The sequence below is a fragment of the Hoplias malabaricus genome, chromosome 2 (genome assembly GCF_029633855.1).
Source record: "Hoplias malabaricus isolate fHopMal1 chromosome 2, fHopMal1.hap1, whole genome shotgun sequence".
NCBI lineage: Eukaryota > Metazoa > Chordata > Actinopteri > Characiformes > Erythrinidae > Hoplias > Hoplias malabaricus.
In genome coordinates, this window is record NC_089801.1 from 32,835,132 (window position 1) to 32,853,422 (window position 18,291).

At 44.5% G+C, this 18,291-nt stretch overlaps 1 pseudogene; it reads left to right on the forward strand.

The window, feature by feature from the left end:
- Nucleotides 1-2,854: 2,854 nt before the first annotated feature.
- The window catches only part of LOC136676301 (uncharacterized), a 57,649-nt pseudogene continuing 42,212 nt past the window's right edge, over nucleotides 2,855-18,291 (forward strand).

Consider the following 18,291-nt stretch of genomic DNA (forward strand, 5'->3'; position numbering starts at 1 on the left):
GTTTCCCACTGTCTTCATCACAATCACAACGGCCCATTATCCACTTTCCTTTGGGCTCCAGAGACGACTGGCAGCTTTAGAGAACCTTCTGATGCTCCATGTTTGATTGATTGATCTGTAAAGTTATTAGCTTGAGTCGAAAGCTCCAACTGTTAAGAGATATTTGTGTCATACTTTAGCAATAGATGTACTCACTGGCCACTTTATTGGAAACAGCTAGACTGTATAGCTTTATTTTGGTGAAGAATAGTTGGAGGCTTTATCACCTGGTGAAGCTACGTTTCATCCATCCTTCCAGCATGTGCGTTTGGACCGCTGGATGGAAACACAACACCTAGAGGAAACCCACACAGACAAAGGGAGAACACACAGAGCTCCTCAAAGACAGTGACCTGAGGCAAGGATTGAACCCTTGAACCCAGGATGCTACCTGCAATTCCATCATTTCACCCATTACAGTAGTACAGCTCATATAAATAGTGTTGTACCAGTGTTATGTAATTGTTAGAGACTATTAAACAGGATCCCTGTGCGAATAAAGGGAACAGTGAATGTATATCATGAAGCAATATTCAGAAAGCATACGGTGAACCCACTGTGTTATATTTCACTTTAGGTGAGGTGTCTAAAGCCCAGCACTTCTATGATAATCTGCTCACGGCTCATTGGACAGTCCAGGGAGCAATCGCAGCACCTGGCCAAGCGCAACTCCATGGGTCAGAGGGCAATAACAGAAGGGAGTGACGGAGATGGAGGGTTAAAGTCAATGCGATCTCAGCTGGAGTCTGCAGAAGCCAGTCATGCAGCAGGAAGCTAGCCTCTCTCTCGCTCTCTCTCTCCAACAGGTGATGCATTGCTCATGCTTGGGATGGGCTTAGATTGGACAGCCATACTAAAAACCTTTTCTGACCAGTGCTGTCATATTGGGCTTCATGTGCGAGCTAGTGGTCACGAAAGATGGTAGGGAGCTCAGCAATTACACTGTGATTGACCAAACAGCGCTGCACATCGCTAATGTTCTACAGATGTTTGTTCTTTGGGGAGGGAGGGAAGGGAATGAGATTTCCAGATGCTCAAACATCAGCCAACTTAACCATACTCATATTGATTTGGCTGTGGGATATAGACATGGTTTGTGTATATGTAAAGTATGTAGATGTACTGGGGTCAGTCGGAGCTGAAAGGAAGGCCTATGTGTTGGTGAGCATCAGTAGTGTAGTTACAACTGTTCTTCTGCTGTTCTGAGTATGAGTTGTACATGATATTAGACAATGGCTGTGAGGATTTGATTGTTTTCAACCCACGAGAACATTAGTGGGCACAGGCCTGTCACCTAGACCCACCAAAGGGAATGTAAAAGTAAGCAGAAGTGTGGAAAGTATTTCCCTTTTCTTGGGCCATTGACTTTACAGCCATCTTAGCAGCGATGACAGTGCAGTGTGGATTCATCTGGAGACGTGAGTTCAGGAGCCTAACAAGTTGGGCTCGGTTTCAAATTACTGCCATAAGTCTTCCACAAAGCATCTTAAAATCTATTGGAAGCCGGAGGAACCCCAGAAAACTCATTCCGCACGCTGTGCAGAGGCCCTAATTTGTCCCTGGCGTATTAAAAATATGATTTGAAGCATGGAGGATCTGCTTCCTCAGCACGTCTCCCAAAACAATGCCATACCAATCATAATAATGATGATTACCTCGCGATTGAAATGCGCCAAAGCCACATTTCCTGGTATACCATGCATTTTAATTTGAGACACACTGGGAACTCTATTGTTCCCTTTCAAAGACTGACAGCTGTAATGCCACTTCATCAGATGAATCTATTAGATTAGAGTCGTTTACAGAGATGACACGGTTATATCTGAGCCTGTTACACCAGCCCAACTGGTAACACGATCTCCAAGAGAGAGTACACATAGAATGAATATGAGCAGTCTAGATATTCCCAACCTTTCAGCTCCGCTCCCTGGTGTTACTCAATTATTTTGAACTTTTTAATTTCTAACCAGCTCCGCTCTGTCTTTAACTGTATTAAATATTATTAATATTAATGTTGTTATTATTATGATCTTTTTTTAAATGAATGTTTATTCATAGCCTTGCTCTTACTTACATTTTATTATTTTAATCATTTTAATTAATTTTATAAAAATTTTCTTTTTGTTTTAATAAATTTTTATACTGTTATTATTAATTTTGACGTTTTAATTACAATTTAATTACTGGGGGGGGGGGCATTAAGAAGAACTTCAGAAACACTGTGAACTGCTGAGGATGGCATGGTGGTGCAGCAGGTAGCTCCAGGCACCTGGAGGTTGTGGGTTCGAGTTTTCCTCTGGGTGACTGTGAGGAGTGTGGTGTGTTCTCCCTGTGTCTGCATGGGTTTCCTCCGGGTGCTCTGGTTTCCACCCACAGTCCAAAAACACACGTTGGTAGGTGGATTTGCCACTCACAAAATGTCCACAGGTGTGAGTGAATGTGTCAATGTGTGTCACCCTCTGAGGGACTGGCGCCCCCTCCAGGGTGTGTTCCTGCCTTGCACCCAGTGATTTGGTGTAGGCTCCGGACCCACTGCGACCCTGTAATAGATAAGAGGTTACAGACAACGAATGAATGAATTTGAGCTGCTGTGCGTGAACATTCTACAACACCGCTGGAGAGTTAGGGGATTAGGGTCAGGGCTAGGGTTAGGGTCTTGGATACAGATATGAGTTTAGGGCCAAGCTGGAGTTCTGATATGGTTTTGGGCAATAATAGCAGTTCAGTTTGTCTTCCTCAGCAACCCTCACCAAATCCACACAATTACTCAAAGAGCTGCAATAATTCTGAGATGGACAGTAATACAAGGAGCACAATGACGCTGCTACAGGCCACTGAGGGACCAGTATATGCCTCCATATCTAAAACGGTAAGTAATTGAATGTGTAAATATTAGCCCTTTGCATCTATCCACGGTTCCAGCCAAAGGAAGAGAAGATGAAGTACCACATCTATTCTTCGCATACTGCATCTGCCTGAGGGAAAGAGTTTAAAGATGATAGGCTTTTATTTTCCTCCTGTAGCCGGCTACAATGTAGTATATATTTCTTCATAATGTCAAAGAGCCTTGGACGCGCAGAAGTGTTCGCCCAATTCCTCTGGCCGCTAACTGTTCAGATCAGAGCAGGCAGCTCAGGTCACTTCTTAGTGTCATTGTTGATAACCAAATTTGACATTATTCAGTACTTTTAACATAATTACATGTGCTGTGACTGGGGGAGTGTTTGTGATGCTCTGTGATAGACTGGCATCCAGGCTGGGTGTTTTAGCCCAATGGTTCTGGAGAGGTGTAGGACCAACTGCAAATAGGACCAGGATGAAAGCATTACAGAAAGTGAATGAATGAATGAATAGTGGATGAATAGCCTTTGTTTCTGGGTCTTAATTCACTCACATTCATTCATTCGTTCGTTCGTTCGTTCGTTCATTTGTTCGTTCGTTCGTTCATTCATTCATTTATTTGTCTCGGGTGCCAGTCCCTCACAGGGCGACACACATTGACACATTCACTCACACACTCACACCTACGGAGTTTTGATTCGCCAATTCAGCTATTAACCTGTGTTTTTGGACTGTGGGAGGAAACTGGAGCACCCGGAGGAAACCCACGCAGACACAGGGAGAACACATCCAACTCCTCACAGACAGTCACCCGGAGGAAACCCACGCAAACACAGGGAAAACACACCAACTCCTCACAGACAGTCACCCGGAGGAAACCCATGCAGACACAGGGAGAACACACCAACTCCTCACAGACAGTCACTTGGAGCAGGACTCAAACCCACAACCTACAGGTCCATGGAGCTGTGTGAGAGTGACACTACTTGCAGGGCCACTGTGCCGCCCTAATTCATTCACATTATAAAATAAAATCGCATTATCGTCATGTATCATCATGTCAAAATGGCAGGGAAGGTCCATCTGAATTACATTTTGGACCAAATCTGATAAGTGCTGTGATAGCATTAAAGATGATGAGATCACAAGATGATTATGACATGATCATGACATTGTAAATTTATCTGGAGGAGAATACGTCAGTCAGTTTTCCATGCTTCAGTTTGAGAATTGGATGCTGAATTCCTCACACAACCATCCTGTGTTTCCTCTTGGCTCAGATACAATTCCCTTTTTACCCAAGGGATGTTTGCCTCTTGAAGAGTAACACTTTGTTTTGGGAAGGCTTTCATTAAACAATCTGCCCTGCCATCTGTGCAGTCTTAGACGTTACTTGCATTTTCTACTTTTTACAACCTGAGTAATCCCAAACACAACTCTATGATGTCTCCAAAGTGATGGAGCTCTGTCCAGTACCTGTGGGGTGGGTTTGAGTGAGGACTGTGATCCGAAGCTAGTCATATCCAACACGGTAGAAAGCTGAATGAATGCTGTGAGATTTTCACTAAATTTTTCAAACATCTATTGTTTGTTTATGTTTTTGAGAAGATTTGTGGGTGGACAACTATGTATAAATACCCCAGGCATGTTGAACGAGCAGGTATCCAGACATTGTTAGCCATAGGCTATAGTTAATTATTCCAAGCTAAGGATTCGCATTTGAGTCTTTCCTGAAATGCTACAGTTTTCAGAAGAGAAACAAATCTTTTTATAGATGTGATCCCCACCATCTGTGCATCTAAATCCATGCTCCTCCACTCCGGTGCTATAATTAAATAATTCACAGGAACTGGGCTTAATGTGTAAACTAAGGATGTGGTGTTTTCTGACCTTTTTTTTCTTTTTTTTTTTTTGCCTGTAGTGCATTATAATTTTTGAGTCATATTTATTGTAATAACTCAATGATTTATGACAGCTACACATCCTCTGGCTTGGAAACCTAAGGTTAATGGGGTTAAAACAGGTTCACCTTCCCTCTAAATCTGTCAGTCTTCAATCATGTTTGATATATGAAGTGGAAGAGATAGTGCTATATATGGAATATCACGTATAGGACACCATTTCTCACTGGTTTGCAGAGTGTTGTTCACCATAGCAGCCATCATAAAAATACTAATTACCCTTCAGTATCCTTCATTATGGTTAGCACCCTTAATAATGAGTTCAAAATGGACAAAAAGTCTTTAACTCCTTGTCTTCCCCAATGTCCTATTGTGTTTACTCTAACAAAAGCTCTTTTTTATTACAGCCTTCTGATACAGCTATTACATAGTAACTACAATGACTACAATTAAAAACGTTTATTTTGTTTTATTTTGTTGTTTTTTGTCTTGAACCTTTCAGAAAAGTAGAACATATTCGTGTAGAAACTACAATTATGCAATAATCCATTTCAATTCTTTGTATAAACATCTTTATTTAAAGCTGGTAATTACCAAACACCCACCAATGCAGAATTAATGAGTTGTAGATTAACTTACCTTCCCCTCAGTGTGCCACTCTGGCCAACTCCAGATTTGTGAAGGTGAGAGGTCATTTTAAATACACATCTATCATTCTCTGAGCTCCCCTGAGTGAAAGGAAACAGAAGGCATGAAGATAATTGGCAGTGTCCTACTGGTTTTTGAATAAGTGTTATTTTTCTTGCTTTCCTTCATTTTCAATGGCGTCACTGCATTGGAAGCAGACATTAGTGTGGGCCACATGGGGAGCTGGACTTGGGAAAAGCATTAGCTACCACTGGTCCTATTGCTGATTACAAGTATTTTAGTCCCAGTGCAGAACTAATATTTTTCAGGTATTTTGAGAACATACATGTTAACTATATACATTTGGCAAACATTTCTGTCAAAAAGTGTTAATTATATTAAACACGCCCAGTTCTTGAAGCTTACTTGGAATAAGAATGGGAGGTTGCATGAGTCTTATGTCACCAGTCAATGCCAAGTTTGGTCTAGTGAGGTAAAAGCCATTTCTTGCCCCAAATATCCAGTGCAAATAAATTTCTAAGTTCAAGTTCGGCCTACTGCTGGTTGTGCAGCATAACTGAGTCTGACATGGAGGAACATCTAACATCTGTAAACGTTAGCTATACATTTTATATACCAATCATAAAATGATCTATTAATGTGAGTCAGTTGGGAGGATGGGTTAGATTGTGTTTATCTCTGGAGTGGGTATTTTTCCTGTTTACGGTTGGTAGGTTTTGTCATTGTTTGCCATTTTGTTTTAGCTTACAGCACCAGACTGGACTCTTTGTGTAACCAAACTTCCAGCTTTTCTATTGCCCAGAGTAACGCAAACTAGTCTCACGACAGCTTAATGCTCTCATTGATTCCACACAAGCATCATCTGGTTTCAACATTGTCTTGTCTAAAGGAGATGCTATGTATTAGAACCCCTGACTCTGGAGGGAGTGCTGGCTAAGTGGGCGTGCACAGATTTGACGCTATGTAGTGTATATGGTGGGTGATGGTATCACTGTGACTTTCTGTTGTAGCTCCTTGCTTTAGTTAACAGCAACCAGGGGGTATTACAAAAATATTAGGACCACATTCTTCATCTAGACCTTTGTATCATCGTTTTCCGAGGCCTTGGTGTTTAACAGTAGGCAAGGCCACGGTTGCTGCAGTCGTGTCATTATTTTCAATTAATCAAGCATCCAGGCGTTCAGAAGACCTGAGGGATGGGATCCGTCATTATCTCTGGACCAACTGCTGAGGCTCTGCTTGGGTGGAAAAAAAACAAAAAAAAAAACAAAGCAGAAATCTAACAATATTATTACGCCTGTGAATCCGTAAGTCAAACCCGTAATAGCCCCACTGACAGATTTGCCTCATCATACCTCATTAAGAGTAAATTGCACTCCATTATAAAGTTGTTGCTGCTCTCTCTCTCTCTCTCTCTCTCTCTCTCTCTCTCTCTCTCTCTCTCTCTCTCTCTCTCTCTCTCTTTCTCTCTCTCTCTCTCTCTCTCTCTCTCTCTCTCTCTCTCTCTCTCACACACACACACACACACAAACACACACCCAGAAAAATTCTTTGGAAAGATGATGAATTAATAAAGTGATAAACAGGATAATAAGACAGCATCAACAGTCCCTCGGAGCACAATTAATAAAATATAGCCTCAGTTTAAGGCGGAGATCTTGCCTATTAAACATGCATTAGTGTTCCAGGGAGATAAACGCGGATGTCTGGAGGACAAGCCTCCGTTCCACTTTAAACTCTGGCATGGGGTGACCGGCTTCATTACGACCACCATGAAACAACAGACGGCTGTCTGTCTGTCTGTGGGTCTGTCTGTTACACCGTCTACACAGCAGGGATTGTTCCCATGCACACATCCCAATTTCAGCTCAGTGTCCAGTCATGTGCACACACCTGGTCAGCTGACATGTGTTGTTGCTTTTCTGCATGTAAAGGAGTGGACACATCCACTACGGCCCACACGCCTTACCACCTTTCACCAACAATTCTTTCTACACTCATAACGTGGAATTTAAAAGCATTTACACAACAGTTAGTACTCCCCATGCCACCTGCTTGGTTAAGATGTGTTCTACTGTTTTTCTGTTTTTTCTGCTGTTGCTAACAACACTGTTTACACTGAAGGTTCTTGTAGGGCATTTTCCGTTAGTTTACTTTCAGAGTATGCACTCATACTAATACAGGTAAAAATCATGTACAAATTATACTTGTTTTCTCTGTTATACGATCTTAAGTGTAAATTATTTTTGTAATAAATGGAGACCAAAGGCTGTGACTAAAGAAAGGTTTATTCAACACAAACAACCAAATAAGACATTAATCACTGTAGTTTAACCTGAAAACCTCAACAAGTGAATACATGAACAAGTTCAATCCAAAACATATGAACTAAAAAAAGAAAACTAACCTAAATAGGTAAACAGCAGAGCCAGGCGAAAACTACAAATACACAGAGAAAACATGCATGTGGAGCAGAGGCGATTGCTCTAAGACTGCAAGGGAAGCTCAGCTTCTAAAATGTCAAAATATAAGTGATCAAATATATACTGTTGTGTGTACATGTCGGTGAATAAATATGCACTACAACGGGATTAACTTTTGTTCAGAATCAGCTTCTTATCACTGTTAAAGACGCGGCTTTCCTCTCAATCATTCATGCAGATTCACAGTGATTTAAACAGTGAGGACGCTGAGCATCCACAGAGTTCAATAGCGAAGCAGCGAAGTGCAGTGAAACGAGACGAACCATTGGATAAATGCTGGGCTTTGTCCCGCTCATCGGACGCTCAGCGTCTCTGGGGGTCTATGGGGCAGTGGGCTGGCCTCGGCTGGCTCGGACGCTCAGCTTCTGCATGATGATTGGATGATCTGTCTGAGGCTGAATCCCTTTTTGATTGACAGCGAAATGAGCGAACCAGCGATCCTTTGGTGTAAAGATCCATGGGAGCATTACATTTTCATTCTGTTCTGAGTTGAACCGGAGACTTTCTTAATCCTTTTAGCGGCATTTTCTTTGTTAAAAACGACCAGCAACAAATCGAGCTTCTATTTCTGGTGGGGTTTTTTTGTAGCTGCTTGTGTTTGGAGACTGACTTCTATCACTCTTTCTGACTTCTATTGCCGTTTCTGTCCAGCGCGTGCTGCTGAGCCCCTCCACCGTCACAAAGCACTCACAGGCGGACACACTTCACATGGGCCAAGGCCGTTTAAGCAGCCTAGCTCTGCTGGCCATTGAGAGGACACTAGTCAAGTCCCTGGAAAAGACGCCTTATTGGTACGACAGGGTCACAGATCATTTTCTTCAAAAGGAACGGAGGGTAGAATTTACGTATAAATAAACCGACACATTTTATGATGTAGGCCGCAACTTAGCTTCCCCTCCCTGAAAGACCAGCATCCGCCACTGATGTGGAGTGAAACCCCAATCGGAGATTGGAGATTGTTTCTGTAATACTTGTTTATTTAGTGTTGGTGAGGAGCTTTCAGCTGCACTTTCAGGATGTGTCTCAAATAATTCCCCATTCCCTACGTAGTGCACAAACATTAGATGAAAACAATATCATGCAGAGTCATGCAGATGGGGTTGAATATGGATAATGTTATATTAGATATGCACAGTTTGGCTGTTGAAGCCACCCCTAAGCAGTGCACTAGATAGGGAACATATATCATTTTTAGATAGTTGCAGTCCAAACAAGTACCAGGCCTGCTCATCTGTCCTTTAGGCTACACACTTTAGGCTCATTAGTAAAGAAAATGGCTCTATACAGAATCCTGAACACTTTAAAAACCTTTTTCATGATTAAAGTGTTCGTTGCATTATGAAGATGGTCTTCAGATTGATGGAGAATGTGTTGTAGATGGTGATATATGGCATCTTTTAGAAAAGGGTTCTATACGGCAACAAGACGGTTTGAGACCATAACTTGTGAAGAGGTAGGGGCTGGTACAGTTCTCTACAGTGAATAGCCCTATTCCACCAACGACTAACGAGAACATGTGTCTAAGCTTTTGACTGCTACTGTATATATATATATATATATATATATATATATATATATATATATATATATAGCACTCTTCACTAGGTTTTAGATACTTGTTGTGCATACTCAGCTTTGTTTGGACTACAACAACAGGTTTTCAGTTTATTACATAGACACACATGTGTTTGTTTTCATGGTGCACTGCCCACAGTTCTGACAGTACAGCGGGACATGCTCAGCCACCCACAGCTGACGAGCCTTTCCTTTCAGATAAAAAACAGTCATGGCCTGCTGGAGGCAGGTTTCCAGAGTAAAGCCCCTGTTAGAATACAGTAAACATGGCTGCGATTGATGGAAATCAGAAGTGTGGTGCTAGCGATCTGCACAATTGTATTGTACTGACCTGGAGTCCACAGGTGCATTAGCTGTTCTGATGGAGAAAAAAAAGAGCTTGAGCCATTAAGAGGGAAGGAAACCCTGCTTCATTTAATGCCATAAAACCCACCGTCCTGAAACACAACTCCGGGCAGCGTCTGGACCAGGTGGGATAATCTTTTGGGCAGTGGTGCGAAAAGACTGTGGCGCGATTGGAGCCGGAGTTTATGGAAACTCTAAAGTTATTCGTCTCACAGGAATTCTTACACAGTTATACCACACGCTAGCGGCTAGCTTTTCATCCACAAAACAACTGCAGCAAGCTCAGCTATGACTTCACACACCTCAGGACCAGCAGCAGAGTGTGTTTTCTCTCAAGCCCATGAAGTCCATAGATCTTGTTTTCTCTGTGTCCAAGACGGTTTCCTCACCTGAAGCACCTTTTTGTTGCTGTATTGTCTGTAAAAGTGTCTAAAGCTGTGAATGCATGAGTGACTGAGTGTATTAAATTGTGAAATTGTGCACAGGTGTGTGTGTGTGTGTGTGTGTGTGTGTGCGTGTGCGTGTGACTGGATAGGTGTGTGAAATGGTCCACAGATCGAGAGGGTAATTACCCTGCGCCTTCGGGTTGGGGAAAGGGCTCTGACGGTTGTTTGTGCTTATGCACCAAACAGCAGTTCAGAGTACCATGCCTTCTTGGGGACCCTAGAGGGGGTGATGGAGAATACTCATTCTGGGGACTCCATGGTAATGCTGGGGGACTTCAATGCTCACGTGAGTAATGACAGTGAGACCTGGAGAGGCGTGATTGGGAGGAATGGCCCCACTGATCTGAACCTGAGTGGTGTTCAGTTATTGGATTTGTCCATTACGAACACCATGTTCGAGCATAAGGGTGTCCACAAGTTCATCTAGCATTAGGATACCCTAGGCTGCATTTTGATGATCAACTTTATAGTCGTATCACTGGACCTGCGGCCATATGTTCTGGACACTTGGGTGAAAAGAGGTGCTGAGCTGTCAACTGATCACCACCTTGTGGTGAGTTGGATCAGATGGCGGGGGAGGATGCCGGACAGACCTGGCGGGCCCAAACGTGTGCTGAGGGTATGCTGGGAACGTTTGGAAGAGGAACCTGTCAGAAAGGTCTTCAACTCCCACATCCGGCAGAGCTTCGACTGCATCCCGGGGGAGGCCGGTGACATTGAGTCCGAATGGGCCATGTTCCTGACCTCCATTGTTGAGGCGGCTGAACGGAGCTGTGGCTGCAAGGTTGTCGGTGCCTGTCGAGGTGGCAATCCCTGCAAGCGGCTTCAGCTGTCGCTGAGGCAAAAAGTCAGGTGTGGGAGGAGGTTGGTGAGAACATGGAAAATGACTTTTGGTCGGCTCCGAGAAGTTTCTGGCAAACCAGCAGGTGACTCAGGAGGGGAAAGTGTTTTTCCACCAACACTGTATATGGTGGGGGTGGGGAACTGTTGACCTCGACTGGGGACATCATTAGATGGTGAAAGGAATACTTTGAGGATCTTCTGAATCCCACCAGCACATCTTTCTTAGAGGAAGCAGAGTTTGGGGACCCCAGAGGAGAGTCCGACAATGCAGATTCCGCCCCAGTCATGGAACACAGGACCAGCTCTTTACCCTCGCTAGGATCCTGGAGGATGCGTGGGAGTTTGCTCAGCCAGTCTACATGTGTTTTGTGGATCTGGAGAAGGCATTCGACAATGTCCCTTGGGGTATTCTGTGGGGGGTGCTCGAAGAGTATTGGGTACTGGGCTCTTTGCTACGAGCTATCCAGTCCCTGTATAAACAGAGCAGGAGTCTGGTTTGTATGGCTGGCAGTAAGTCAGACTGGTTTCCAGTCGGAGTTGGACTCCGTCAGGGCTGCCCGTTGTCACCAATTCTGTTCATAATTTTTATGGACAGAATTTCTCGGCGTAGCCAAGTGGTGGAAGGTGTCCAGTTTGGTGGTCTCAGGATTCCATGTCTGGTTTTTGTGGATGATGTGGCCTTGTTGGCTTCATTGAGCCGGGACCTCCAGCTCTAGCTGGACCAGTTTGCAGCCGAGTGTGAAGCGGTAGGGATGAGGATCAGCACCTCCAAGTCAGAGTCCATGGTACTCAGTCGGAAAAGGGTGGAGTGCTCTCTCCAGGTTGGAAGTGAGATCCTGCCTCAAGTGGAGGAGTTTAAATACCTTGGGGTCTTGTTCACGAGTGAGGGAACGATGGATTGACAGGCATGAGATTGACAGGCGGATTGGTGCAGTGTCAGTGGTAATGCGGGCTCTGTACCGTCCGTTGTGGTTAAGAGAGAGCTGAGCAGAAAAGCAAAGCTCTCGATTTACCGTTCATTCTATGTCCCAAACCTCAACTATGGTCACGAGCTTTGGGTAGTGACCGAAAGAACGAGATCGTGGGTACAAGTGGCTGAAATGAGCTTTCTCCACAGGGTGTCTGGACTCTCCCTTAGAGACAGGGTTAGGAGCTCATACATCCGGGAGAGACTCGGAGTGGAGCCGCTGCTCCTCCACGTCGAGAGGAGCCAGTTGAGGTGGTTCGTGCATCTGGTCCGGATGCCTCCTGGACGCCTTCCTGGTGAGGTGTTCCGGGCATGTCCAACGCAGACCAAAAACACGCTGGAGAGACTACATGTGTTGACTGGCCTGGGAACGCTTCGGTATACCCCCGGAGGAGATGGAGGCGGTGGCTGGGGAGAGGGAGGTCTGCGTTTCTTTACTCAGACTGCTTCCCCTGCGACCCGGATAAGCGGTGGATAATGGATGGATGGATGGATGGTCCACATATGTGTGTGTGCATGTGACTGGGTGAGTGTGTGAAATGGTCTACAGTTCTGAGTGTGTGAGTGCCTGGGTGAGTGTGTGAAATGGTCCACAAGTGTGAGTGTGTGTGAATGGGTGAGTGTGTGAAATGGCTCACAGGTGTGAGTGACTGGGTGAGTGTGTGAAATGGTCCACTTAGTGACTGAGTGAATGTGTGTAATAGTCCACAGGTGCGAGTGACTGGGTGAGTGTGTGAATTTGTCCACAGGTGTGAGTGACTGGGTGAATGTGCGTAATTATCCACAGGTGTGAGTGACTGGGTGAATGTGTGTAATTATCCACAGGTGTGAGTGACTGGGTGAATGTGTGTAATTATCCACAGGTGTGAGTGACTGGGTGAGTGTGTGTAATAGTCCACAGGTGTGAGTGACTGGGTGAATGTGTGTAATAGTCCACAGGTGTGAGTGACTGTGTGAATGTGTGAATTTGTCCACAGGTGTGAGTGACTGGGTGAGTGTATGTAATAGTTCACAGGTGTGAGTGACTAGGTGAATGTGTGCAATAGTCCACAGCTGTGAGTGACTGGGTGAACGTGTAAATTTGTCCACAGGTGTGAGTGACTGGGTGAGTGTGTGTAATTATCCACAGGTGTGAGTGACTGGGTGAATGTGTGTATTTATCCACAGGTGTGAGTGACTGGGTGAATGTGTGTAATTATCCACAGGTGTGAGTGACTGGGTGAATGTGTGTAATAGTCCACAGGTGTGAGTGACTGGGTGAACGTGTAACTTTGTCCACAGGTGTGAGTGACTGGGTGAGTGTGTGTAATTATCCACAGGTTTGAGTGACTGAGTGAATGTGTGTAATAGTCCACAGGTGTGAGTGACTGGGTGAATGTGTGTAATTATCCACAGGTGTGAGTGACTGGGTGAGTGTGTGTAATTATCCACAGGTTTGAGTGACTGGGTGAATGTGTGTAATTATCCACAGGTGTGAGTGACTGGGTGAATGTGTGTAATTATCCACAGGTGTGAGTGACTGGGTGAATGTGTGTAATAGTCCACAGGTGTGAGTGACTGGGTGAACGTGTAAATTTGTCCACAGGTGTGAGTGACTGGGTGAGTGTGTGTAATTATCCACAGGTTTGAGTGACTGGGTGAGTGTGTGTAACTATCCACAGGTGTGAGTGACTGGGTGAATGTGTGTAATTATCCACAGGTGTGAGTGACTGGGTGAATGTGTGTAATAGTCCACAGGTGTGAGTGACTGGGTGAACGTGTAAATTTGTCCACAGGTGTGAGTGACTGGGTGAATGTGTGTAATTATCCACAGGTTTGAGTGACTGGGTGAGTGTGTGTAATTATCCACAGGTGTGAGTGACTGGGTGATTGTGTGTAATTATCCACAGGTGTGAGTGACTGGGTGAATGTGTGTAATTATCCACAGGTGTGAGTGACTGGGTGAATGTGTGTAATAGTCCACAGGTGTGAGTGACTGGGTGAACGTGTAAATTTGTCCACAGGTTTGAGTGACTGGGTGAGTGTGTGTAATTATCCACAGGTTTGAGTGACTGGGTGAATGTGTGTAATTATCCACAGGTGTGAGTGACTGGGTGAACGTGTAAATTTGTCCACAGGTTTGAGTGACTGGGTGAGTGTGTGTAATTATCCACAGGTGTGAGTGACTGGGTGAATGTGTGTAATTATCCACAGGTGTGAGTGACTGGGTGAATGTGTGTAATTATCCACAGGTGTGAGTGACTCGGTGAATGTGTGTAATAGTCCACAGGTGTGACTCTGAACAGAATGAAGCAGTTACAGAAAACGAATCATTGACTCTTTAACCGTTTTCTTAATCACACTGAACTTGAATGGAGCAGTTCCACCTGCTTCCAGAAAGAGGCCCAGCACAGCCAATCAGAACATGGGTCATTTGCATAAGTGTGTGGACACAACCCAGCTGGATGTCTGTGGCAGCACTAGAAAGACCTTAAAGTGTGTGGACTTACTCAGAGGTGGTGTCTAAAGGCCTCTTTACCCCTCAGCGACAGCTTGAAGACGATGAGCTCAAAGAGCTCTCAAGCAGCTGTTCGGCAGGACGCTTCCCACTGTAGCGACCGTCCTTGAATCAGCACTTTTTTTTTCTCCAGCGTTCCTCCACCGCGTCCCCCTCATGATTGCTGTGATCATGGGGAAAAAAGGCAAGGTTTGCCTTGCTTATTACCCTCTCCACTGGAGCATTTCAAGGATTCATCTTTTAAATTGCGCCGCCCTTCCATCTCTTTCACTCTTATCACTTACTTGAAGGTCATGAGCACTTTCACTTTGTCTTGTCAGTTTCTCTCTTTCTCTCTCTCTCTCTTTCTCTGCTGACTCTCCCCTTTTTCTGGACTTCTTTTCTGGTGTTTCAAGTGGTGCATCAAAAGGGCTTGAATTAATCATCCCTTTGATTGCTGACCCTAGTCTATAACCTCCACTAACATCGCTAGAATAATTCGGCTTGGAGTCTTAACAGCGAAAATAAAGAAACAAAAAGCCATAGACAAAAAGCAACAACTGAAGAGCGGAGGGTCTTTAGGACCGCTGCCAAGAGGAAAAGGTCAAAGAAGTCCAAAAGCAGGAGTCAATAACGTTCAATTCTTAAACTTAACACTCCTTTTGGTTCATTTTCAAAGAGGAAATTGTTCCGGAGCATGGATGAATCGCTCTGAATTGTCCTTTTGACATTTACCGCTTTCTGCTACTTATACCAGAGGCCTTTTCTTGGGCATTACCATATACATAAACCACCGTCCAGACCCATTCCTGACCCACACAACCGCAAACCATTCACACATTCCCACAAAAATGACCAACTGCTTGAATATGCTACTTGAATTCTACCTTGTGCCTGTTTTCCTCAGTATGTTGCAGTATTACCAGGTGGTTTCTGCTGCAGTAGCTGTCTCTGGTTATTTCATTATCATTGAGTGAGCACCTGTCCACTGGAGGCACTGTTTCAATAAAACCACTCAAAGTATCTGTTACGACTGAAGAGGAGTTACAGACACAGTGCTGTAAACTGTTGTGTGAGAAAGTTACACAGGAGACAGTCCTGCCCCGTTTAATCTTTAGGCATAGACTTATGTTTAGTATTCGGGTTAGGCTTAAGGCTAGGTTTAGGACGAGGGTTTCTATAATAAAGAGCTCATTAATGTTTGAGAATAGCAGATCTGCTTTTAGTTGCTACACAAAATTATTTCCTGTAGCTTTTTAATCAAAGAAAACACATTTATGGATTTAAAATGTTGTGAGTTTTTATAAACCCTTGTCTGGACTAAAGAAGCTGATGCCTGGCCCATGGGTTGATTTTAAGGCTGGAGAAACACGACATTAACGTCAGGGCTGAAGGATAGACCAATGAGAGCAGAGGTGGGTTATTGTCTCACTTCCATCTGCTGTGTTTGTTTATATCTAGTTTGAGGGGAAAAAATGGGGAAAATGTTGTAATGTGTTGGGTGTCCCTCGTCCCTCGTTTGCCCCAGGCATAATGGACCTTTGAAAAAAATGTATACTGTTTTGAGGGGTGGCACAGTGGCGCAGCAGGTAGTGTCGCAGTCACACAGCTCCAGGGGCCTGGAGGTTGTGGGTTCGATTTCCGCTCTGGGTGACTGTCTGTGAGGAGTTGGTGTGTTGTCCACGTGGGTTTCCTCCGGGTGCTCTGGTTTCCTCCCACAGTCCAAAAAAACACGTTGGTAGGTGAATTGGTGACTCGAAAGTGTCCATAGGTGTGAGTGTGTGAGAGAATGTGTGTGTGTGTCTGCGTTGCCCTGTGATGGACTTGCGCCCTCTCCAGGGTGTACAAGAAAGATGTCTAATGATAAAATGGATAAACATCCATCCATCCATCCATTATCTGTAACCGCTTATCCAATTTAGGGTCGCGGGGGGTCCAGAGCCTACCTGGAATCATTGGGCGCAAGGCGGGAATACACCCTGGAGGGAACTTGTCCCTCACAGGGCAACACAGACACACACACACTCACTCACACCTACGGACACTCTCGAGTCGCCAATCCACCTGCAACGTGTGTTTTTTTTGGACTGTGGGAGGAAACCAGAGCACCCGGAGGAAACCCACACGGACACGGGGAGAACACATCAACTCCTCACAGACAGTCACCCGGAGCGGGAATCAAACCCACAACCTCCAGGTTATTTTTTATTTTTTTTTGCAAATATTCACTCATTCTGAATTTGAGGCCTGCAACACATTCCAGAAAATTTGGGACAGAGGCATGTTTACCACTGTGTTAGCTCACCTTTCCTTTTAAAAACACTCAATAAGCATTTGGGAACTGAGGACATTAATTGTTGACGGTTTGTAGGTGGAATTCTTTCCCAATTTTGCTTGATGTACAGCTTCAGTTGCTCAACAGTTTGGGGTCTCTGTTGTCGTATTTTGCGTTTCATAATGTGCCTCACATTTTCAGTGGGAGACAGGCCTGGACTGCAGGCAGGTCATTCTAGTACCTGCACTCTTTTACTACGAAGCCACACTGTTGTAACAGGTGCAGAATGTGGCTTGGCATTTTCTTGCTGAAAGAAGCAGGTCCCTGAAAAAGACACTGAGCATTAAATATCTCGTCTTTGCAGTGTATTTAATTGAATATAGGTTTTATTTGTTTTACACAACGTCCCAAATTCATTGAACTAATTCATTGGATACTACTGAGTATCAGCATCTGAAAATCTGCAGTAATACTACAGGTGTTTTTTGTTCTGATTTCTGTTAGCAGCTTGTTTTCATTCTGCTGGTAGTTATTCAATTGGCAGTGATTTCTTGTCTAGAAACAATTGTTCTACAGCAGAACTCCCTGATGCTGTCCATGGTGCTGAAACCGCAGGGTTTAAGCTTGGCTTTACACAGCAGAACAGCTGATTAGTGCAAGTGTGACTGTAAGTAAAGCACTGTAGGACATTGGAATATATGGAAATTAGCTTCAGCACACTAGTACAGTCATTAATACACTTTAGAGCTAATAGCATCTGGACACCTGCTCAGCCAAGGCTTCTTCTCAAATCAAGTGTTGTAATAAAGAGTTTCTGCAGCCCCTGCTCCTCAGGGAAGGGATTATGATGGAATGTTTCTGCAAAGATCTCATGACACTAAGCCAAGAGAACATTAGCAAGGTCAAGGGCTGATGTTGGATGATTAGGTTTGGATCACAAACCATATCCCAGTGCCATCACACCACACAAGACAGCATACACCTAGTCCATAGCCCAATGCTGGGTGGGCTATATTTTCCCGCTCTATTTATCCCCTTTTATACTCTCTCTCTCTCTCTCTCTCTCTCTCTCTCTCTCTCTCTCTCTCTCTCTCTCTATCTATCTATCTCTCTGTGTCTCTCTCTCTCTCTCCTTCACTAATCTCACCGTACGTTTAGTCTCTGAATCCGGAATCGAGGCAGGCTGCCTGGCTCCGAGCCTCGTTTGCATAACGCAATTTCCCAGCCTTTATCTGGGGTTGAGAAGCTCACCTGGGTTTGATTTGTGTGCTCGTATCTGAGTGGAAGCTCGGGCCACTTCCCCCAGCCTTGTGCTGACAGATGTTTATCACATGTCCTCCATGCCAATCTCTCCACAGCAGCATGCCAGGGGGGGGGGCTGCTTGGCATGTAAACACACCACCAATAGCAGACCAGCCGCAGGTGCCAGAGAAGACTGCCATGCTTATCCTG